This window comes from Herpailurus yagouaroundi, unplaced genomic scaffold (genome assembly GCF_014898765.1).
Source record: "Herpailurus yagouaroundi ecotype Mexico unplaced genomic scaffold, PumYag 141, whole genome shotgun sequence".
Classification (NCBI taxonomy): domain Eukaryota; kingdom Metazoa; phylum Chordata; class Mammalia; order Carnivora; family Felidae; genus Herpailurus; species Herpailurus yagouaroundi.
Genome location: NW_024412396.1, coordinates 49,512,066 through 49,520,527, shown reverse-complemented (window position 1 = coordinate 49,520,527; position 8,462 = coordinate 49,512,066). Strand labels below are relative to the sequence as shown.

The 8,462-nt window shown below is 49.5% G+C and overlaps 1 long non-coding RNA gene and 2 other non-coding genes across 4 annotated transcripts in view; 1 reads left to right on the top strand and 2 right to left on the bottom strand.

Annotated features, from left to right (window-relative positions):
- Window positions 1-4,003: 4,003 nt before the first annotated feature.
- LOC121032072 (uncharacterized) overlaps window positions 4,004-8,462 on the bottom strand; it is a 15,616-nt gene continuing 11,157 nt past the window's right edge. For both annotated transcript variants that reach the window (XR_005791061.1, XR_005791060.1), the window contains exon 3: window positions 4,004-4,864. This is a non-coding gene — a long non-coding RNA (uncharacterized LOC121032072). The remainder of the gene's footprint in view (window positions 4,865-8,462) is intronic.
- On the top strand, window positions 5,113-5,185 carry TRNAK-CUU (transfer RNA lysine (anticodon CUU)). The gene has a single exon. It is a non-coding gene; the product is annotated as a tRNA-Lys (tRNA).
- Window positions 8,139-8,263, bottom strand: LOC121032527 (small nucleolar RNA SNORA17). The gene has a single exon (XR_005791348.1). It is a non-coding gene; the product is annotated as a small nucleolar RNA SNORA17 (small nucleolar RNA).

Genomic DNA, 8,462 nt, shown 5'->3' with positions numbered 1-8,462 from the left:
GAAAGGATCGTTGCTTGGAGGCTGGCTTGGCCTGAGGCCAAGAATCTTCAGACTGCCGCAGATCAGGTGGCCACAGTGCCTCGGACAAAAGCCAGAGGCTTAAAAGCTCTGTATTACTTAGAGATCAGGTAACGTCACTTGGAGCCAGCGCAGTGTGTACAACTCCAGCATTAATCAGCCCTCTGCGGCAGAGGCCCAGATCTGTGCTGAGCTTTTTATGAGGTGTTCTTCTCCGAGGGAGAGCTATCAGGGATGCACCCCCTCCATAGCCCGGCCCAGGGAGGCTGACCCCTCGGGGATGTGGTACCAGCCCCTTTTCCTTCAGGACGAGGCCGATTCTTCAGAGAATCATGTAAGACTGAGACCAGGAAGAGGGCTGCAAAACTAGACCCTGGTAAAGTAGCTTCTGAGGGTAGAGAGCTGCCCAAAGGCTGCAGAGAGATGCTTTAAGCTACCTGTAGTAGCTTAAAGTAGCTTAAAGTACCAGGCCCAGCTGCCCTCCTGGCCAGCAGCTTCCTCCCAACACATGCCACTGTCATATGGCTCTCTTCCTAAACATTGCTCCAAATGACACTTACGCTCAAGAACACACCATGGCTCCCTATGGCTTCCCACCCATGGAATCGGGTGTTAACTTCTTGCTCTGACTTTCAGACCCCTTCACGTCATACCGCACCATGCCTTTCAGTCCTTCCCCCCACTACGTTCCCAGCCTACTAAGTTCTCTCTTCCCTCCCTTGCCACGGTAACCCACCTGGGAGGGGAGCTCAGACCCCTCACCTGTAGCAGATGCTGCCGGTGCCCCACCCAGACCCCCTTTCCTAGGCCGGTGTGGCCATTCCCTGCCGCGAGGTACAGGAGGCCGCCCTCTTGCCTCCACGCTGCACAGCTGTCCGTGGGACCAGGCCGAGGTTATACTTCAGTTGAACCCCATCTTTGTGTGGTCTCTTCCCTCCTCCCATCCCGTTTTTCTCACTTCCTCACAGACTTTTTCTCCAGACAGAACGCCCTCATAAATCACCTGCATGAGAATTTATGTCTTGGGCTTTGCTTCCAGGAAGCCTGAGCTACGACTCCCCTGTCACTTGAGAAGTTACCCTGAGGCAACAGTGGCTTCGAACTATATGCCCAGGCAACCTATACCAGAGGTCACGGAACAGAAAGGCTCACAGCCCAAATTAAGCCATTTATTTATTTTATTTTTACTTTTTTTGGACAGAGAGAGAGGGCAGGGGGAGGGGCAGTGAGAGAATCTTAAGCAGGCTCCACGTTCGGTGTGGAGTCCGACACGGGGCTCGATCCCACGACCCCGAGATCGTGACCTGAGTGGAATTCCAGAGTCAGAGGCTCAACCAGCTGAGCCACCCAGGCACCCTGAATCACACCATTTATTAATCAATTTAAAACACACAGTGGACAGGAGGAAGGTAAAGAGACAGGACAGGTGATCACATTTAGGTGGAAGGATCACCCTGCCTGAGTCCAGGGTTACAAGCATTCATGTATCTTGTCCTCTCTGCCACAACAGCCTTCTCTCCTGCTGGTGTGGCTACGGGGGTCAGACCCAAGGGCAGGCCAAGGGCGATAGCTGGAGGCAGTGCCCGAAGTAAGCACACAAACGGCGTCTACTGGGGATAGACCAAGGACAAGTATACCTGTTCACACTGCAGCGCCCGAGTGCATCTGCTGAGCAGCTGTGGGTTTTCTCTGTTTCCTGAAGTGTCACCAGTGAGTGACCAACACAGGAGTGACATTGCTTCAACCTGGAGAAGACATGATCCGTGCCTCATAAATCCTTAAGATTTACTTGGTATTCTCATTCCTTGTCTGTAAGCAACATTCTCATTTGATCTATATTCCACCCATATACGTTCTATTTATTCTTTCTGTGTCTAAAAAATCTCCTAAGCTGCTTGCTTCTATACTTAATGTCTCTCATTTTCTATAGCAAAACTGAATATTCATAAATAACACGGCAAACACAAGACAGTTCCCTTTTCCAGAATTACCATCTCCTATCCATCGGTCTAAAGAGCTTTGTGTCACCCCAAATATAAAACCACATCCTTTAGTAACGGAACTAGGACTCAGCTCAGGTTTTGAGCACTGGTCTGACTGGCTCTAAGTCCATTGTGCTGGGTGATGTGTTGTTTGGGAACATAGTCTGTCCCCCCTACAGATGGTAGGGACCTGCCCCCCCTACCCCCCCCACACACACACATGCACACAGTGCTTGCCCAGTGCTTGAATGATGTCGTGGGGTTCAACTGAATCCATCAGCATTTTAGAGACAGCTCAGCCAGTTTGCTTTCCTGCGTCATGATCACTGTGCTTAAAAAGCCAGAGGACAGGGGCACCTGGATGGCTCAGTCGGTTGAGCATCCGACTTCAGCTCAGGTCATGATCTTACAGTTCATGAGTTCGAGCCCTGCGTCAGGCTCTGACAGCTCAGAGCCTGGAGCCTATTTTGGATTCTGTCTCTCTCTCTCTCTCTCTCTCTCTCTCTCTCTGCCCCTCCCCCACTCATGCTCTGTCTCTCTCAAAAATAAACATTTAAAAAATTTTTTTCTAAATAAAAATTTAAAAAAAGTTAAAAGCCAGAGGACAGAAACAAGCTGCCCCCTCCAGCAAAGCTATGAACAGGGTAAGTGCTAAACCCTGGTTTTCATTGGCCAGATTCAGCCTGCGAATAACCAGTGTCCCGATATCTCTCCGGATTCAAGAAAGCAAACTCCTGCCCCCGTGCGACTATAAAACCAGGAGCCTCCGTCCGTTTCCAACTGGTCCACCCATCACAGCACTAAAAGCTGAGCTTTTATATGTGAAAAGTGCTTGCCAAATTCCCAGAATAGCCGTGGCAGGAAATTGAATAACAAGGTAAAAGTGTAACCCTGCACTACACTGTTAATATTGGAGGGGAGAGGGTGGGACAGTCCATTAAGAAAGAAAAATCTTACTGTTGGCCGGTCAAGCTCATACACAGAGCTCTACTTGAGGCTCAAGCCACCAATTCCAATCCACACAGAAGTGACTGGAGACGAGGATTTGAGAAGGACCCCCCACCCCCGCTCCACTGAACAAACCTTCAGCTCCGCAAAAGGTGTGGGGTCTTCGTTCTAGCCATTCTGAGCTGCCCCACGGGGCCACCCTTGCCCAGTTAGTAGGAAAACCTCTCCCCTCTACACACTTTCTCTTCTTTGCTCTATCACTCAGGAGGCTTCTGGATGGGGAGGACGACGACGATGATGGTAACAGCTCACATTCACAGAGTCATCGGTTGGGTTCCTGAGAAGAAACCCTGAGACCAGCGTGCACCGTGTGCTGCCTGGATCGACGCGCACAGAAAGGGAGGAAAGAAAGGATTGGGCAGGATTGGGCAGAGGGAGAAGTGGAGCCGAGATGGAAACCCAGCAGAGGCCTCCATCAATCCCACGGAGCGTTCCAGGGCTCGCGTGACCTTCCAGAGTTGTCCTGAGTTGAGGCAAGGGGTTCAGGCCTTTATAGCAACTCATCATACATCAGGCGTTGAATGTTTCCCAAATTCGGAGAACGGCGTCTAACACATAACAAGCGCTCAAAACGTTGTGAATGAATGAATTGGTTCACAAGGGGAAAACTCCAGCGCTGCGTGTTTCAAGAACAACTGGGAGTCTGGCTCCACTTGTCTGTGCTCTGCCCTCTTCCATGGGTTGGCTTTGCCCTCGGGATGGCTTCCATCGAGGTCCCAAGATGGACCCAGGGCTACTTGTATCTGTGCCTTTACCAGGAGAGAGAACTTCACCATTATATCCATCAGAAGACCCAAGTCTTCTCAACTCAGTCGGTTGAGCGTCCAACTTCGGCTCAGGTCATGACCTCGCGGTTTGTGAGTTCGAGCCCCACGTCGGGCTCGGTGCTGACAGCTCGGAGCCTGGAGCCTGCTTCGGGTTCTGGGTCTCCTTCTCTCTCTGCCCCTCCCCCACTTGTGCTCTGTCTCCCTCTATCAAAAATAAATAAATAAATGTAATAAGAAAAAATGTTTTAATGAAAAAGAATAAAAGAAGACCCCAAGTGTCACACTCCACACTTCACAATACGAACCGATCACTGAGGTAACAGGACTGAGATTGTGCTGATTGTTAGGACATTCAGGACCCCCCTTGACATCCCACCCAAACCCAGAAAGCAAATATGAGTGCTGGTAGGAAGTGGGGAGAAGAGGAATGGATATCGAGTAGGTAATCAATGAACAACCACTGACCCTTCATCCCATGAGCGTCCAAGCCCTTGAACCCTCTGCTCCCTTCCCCGGGGTCTAGCTTCACCTTCTCCTCATCCCCTGCCTAAATGACCCTCACCTACCTCCACTCTGCAGCTGAGGGTTTGGGGTCATTGGCTACCCTCAGATCCTGTGGGAGAAGGGGAACGAGAAGAAAGACGTCCACTGAGAGTGGGGTCTAGACTTGGGAGCTTTGAGTCTAATGCAATTAGATTAACCACTCTGCAGAGCCTCAGATAAGCCCCTGTGGCCACACTAGGCAAAATATGCCTTACTCTCTCCCCGCTTTCCCTGCTTTATTTTCCTCCAAGCCCTTATCTCTGTCTGGACTTCTATTGTGTCTATGTTTATTTAGTTGTTTGATGCCTTTTCTGCACTGGAACAGATGCTCCGCGAAAGCAACTACTTTCTTTCGTTCACGTCTGAGTTTTTGTCATCGACAAAACTCATTTGTGGATGGATGGATGGACGGATGGACGGACGGAGAACCATTGGCCTGTGTTGCTACGGTAACGGGCTCAGTCTCCTCCTCCACCTTCAGTGGCATCGCCAGAGACTTTTTCGTTTTATCTTCCACTCCAAAGTGCCAGGCCTCAGGAAGGCCAACTGGAGAAAGACAAGAGAGGAAATGTCATCCTACCTCAAGTAAATCAGTCTGTCCTTATGAGCCAGAGAACATCTGATCCATAGATATGGGGCCTCTCAAAGTGGTCCCCAGTTTTAGAGGGAAAAAAATCAATGAAACTATTTTGTCTGTACAGATTTCACAAGTGTGAAATGTAAGATTTCGACAACAATCCTTTTCAACTCTTAATCATCATTAAATTGATAGAAATCACACATCATTAAATTGAGCCTGGCTGGCTCAGTTGGTAGAGCATGAGACTCTTGATCTCGGGGTTGTGAGTTCGAGCCTCACGTTAAGTGCGGAGATTACTTAAAAATAAAATGTTTTACAAAAGAAATCACACGTGCACTGTAAGGCCAGCAATGGCCACCTGTCTCACCGTGGCTAATGTTTAATTGGAAGGTGCTGATTGTCACATGGTTCACAGGCTCTTCACCCACAGAAGGACGAGGACAATTCTATCATCTTTCACATGGTGATCTGGGAGCACCGATTAAGAAAAGGAAAAAAAAAAGGGGGGGGGGGCGCCTGGGTGGCTCAGTTGGTTAAGCGTCCAACTTCAGCTCAGGTCACGATCTCACGGTTTGTGAGTTCGAGCCCCACATCAGGCTCTGTGCTGACAGCTTGCTCAGAGCCTGGAGCCTACTCCGGATTCTGTCTCCCTTTCTCTCTGCCCCTGCCCCGCTCACACTTGGTCTCTGTCTCTCCCAAAAATAAACACTAAAAAAGAAGAAGAAGAAAAAAAAAAAAAAAGACCAGAGAATTTGAGGCCAGCCTCCCCGGTTTCCAATCCCAGACCCACTTCTTACTATCTGGGTGGTCTAGAGCAAGTTGATTGATCCTTCTGTGCCTCCACTTTCTCATTCATAAAGTGAGGCTACTCTAGGTAGCTACTGCCCAGGACTCTTGCAAAAATGAAGGAGTTGCCACGTGGGAAGCACTAGGACGAGTGGCCGGCTCGCTGTGGGCACCGAGTAAGTGTGGGCTTGTTGGAGCGTCTGGGCTGCAATGTTGAAGACATCAGTCACCAGGCAAGCCTCCGTCACTTACACAACCCACTCACATACACGGAATGCACACATAACACGCACAACGCATCCATAGCACCTGTAACATACAACAAGGAGAACAAAACACACAAGACACAGGACGTACATGTGTGCATACATAACACAGCCAGGCGTTTTTCATACTCCGTGCATGGCGGTTTCATGCAACCTTGCAGCCAAATCCCTGCTGACACACGCCCGTGAGACTCGCTGCTCTTCCCCCTGGTGGGCCAACGTGACATCATGGAATGCCACGACAAAGCAATTTACCAATTGCTCGTTCTAATTGCTCCCGGAGCAAAATACTCCAGTTTTGTCTCACAAGCTTCTCGGCCACAGGGTCTTCTCCAGCGTAGTGTGGTGCTCTGGAGTCAGGCATGAGTTCAAATCCTGACATTACCACTTACCAACTGAGTGACCAGGAACAAGATGCTAAACGGCTCCGGCTGTGATGCGGTTCTCATTTTATGGAGGCGGAAACAACCAGAAAGAACAAACTGCTGCCCGTGACTCTCATGTTATCCACGAAAAAGGTTTACCTTGCACGGTTGCTATAAGAAATGAAAAGGTAAGGTGTGTACCTCATTTCATTTAGTGCTTCACACATGCTTCACACATGCTGATCTATGCTAACCTAACAGGTGAATGACGTTTTCTTTAAGCGGGAAAAAAACGTTGCTTGGACTTAATTACTCTAAGCTGCTTTTCAACGTTTATTTATTTTTGGGACAGAGAGAGACAGAGCACGAACGGGCGAGGGGCAGAGAGAGAGGAAGACACAGAATCGGAAACAGGCTCCAGGCTCTGAGCCATCAGCCCAGAGCCCGACGCGGGGCTCGAACTCACGGACCGCGAGATCGTGACCTGGCTGAAGTCGGATGCTTAACCGACTGCGCCACCCAGGCGCCCCTCTAAGCTGCTTTTCATGAACGTAACAGTAAAGGAGACCCATGGTGACTTGAGTCCCCCCAGCACATTTGGGTTCCAGGTCTCATAAACTTTGACCCAGCATCGTGTCGTAACGGCACCATTTCCCTTCATGAAATTCGAGAGGTGATGTTTTGACATTGTTGCCTTTCATTTCCTCTTGATGGGTGGGCTTAACTTGTTTCTCAATTTAGGCGAAGCAAAAGGGAGAAGTATTTTTTAAATCGCTGGGATAGCCCAAGTCGGTCCTACCTTCTGGCCCCTGAGAAGGAGCCCCAAATTCTCTCCTGCTCTCCTAAGGCATTGGGGCGTTTTCCAGTTCCTCTGATGGCCAAATATAATCCTTTCCTTAGTTTCCTCCAAAGTTCCCCCATTTCAGCTTCAACTTTTCCCCCCGACACTTGGGTGCCTTAACAATGAGTTTTGAAATAATATCTTAACCATATTTCACGTTCTTGTGGTGCATTTCAGTTCACCAAGTGCTTTCACCTCCATTCTTCCTTAAGGGCTACGGGAAGACATAAGTCCTCTTTATGAGGACACCGCTGAGGCTCAGAGAGGTGAGTCAGCCTTCAAATGCCACCGTCTCCCGCTACAACAAGAAGACAGTCTTTAATTGACACTTTTCTTAAAACTGCGGTAAAATAGGGGCGCCTGGGTGGCGCAGTCGGTTAAGCGTCCGACTTCAGATCAGGTCACGATCTCGCGGTCCGCGAGTTCGAGCCCCGCGTCGGGCTCTGGGCTGACGGCTCGGAGCCTGGAGCCTGCTTCCGATTCTGTGTCTCCCTCTCTCTCTGCCCCTCCCCCGTTCATGCTCTGTCTCTGTCTGTCTCAAAAATAAATAAATGTTAAAAAAAATTTTTTTAAATAAAAAAAAAACCTGCGGTAAAATATGTGTAACACAGAATTCACCGTTTTAATCATTTTCAGGTGCACAGTCCAGCAGCATTAAGCACGTTCCCATGGCTGTGCGGCCATCGCCACCGTCCATCTCCAGAGCTCTTTTCATTTTCCCAAACCGAAACTCCATACCCATTAAACGCCAACACCCTCCTCCTCTTCTCCAGCCCCTGAAACCACCTTTCTACTTTGTGTCTCTATCAGCGTGACTGCTCTGGGAACTGCGTGCAAAAGGATTCATACAGTGTCTGTCCTCTGGTGCGGGAGACACTTTTGCGGCAAGATCTCTGGAGGACGCACTGGGATTCCTTCCCCCACTGTATTTGTTTTGCTAATATTGCACGTCAGCCAGAGTGTCTATTTTTTGTGTGTGTCAAGTGTCAGACTATTAATCTCCAGACATTCATGGGCCAGAACACTGAGGGAGACAAGCCTCTCTTTCTGCCACCTAATGACCCAAGTGTGACACATCAGCCACATCTGCAATGCTCTGAGGGCAGGAGGGTGTCTATTCCTCACCCGGAAGTAACCTACCCTCGTGGACACAAACACCTGGTAGGCCCTGCCCTGCAAAGCACATGTTTTCTAACATTTTGTTTTATGCTGAATGCTGTTTGTTCCTCTTGGGCCTCCAAGAAATTACTTGACTTGTGGACATCAGCAAAAAGAAAAGAGGGGAGAAGAGGGGAGAGGAGAGGAG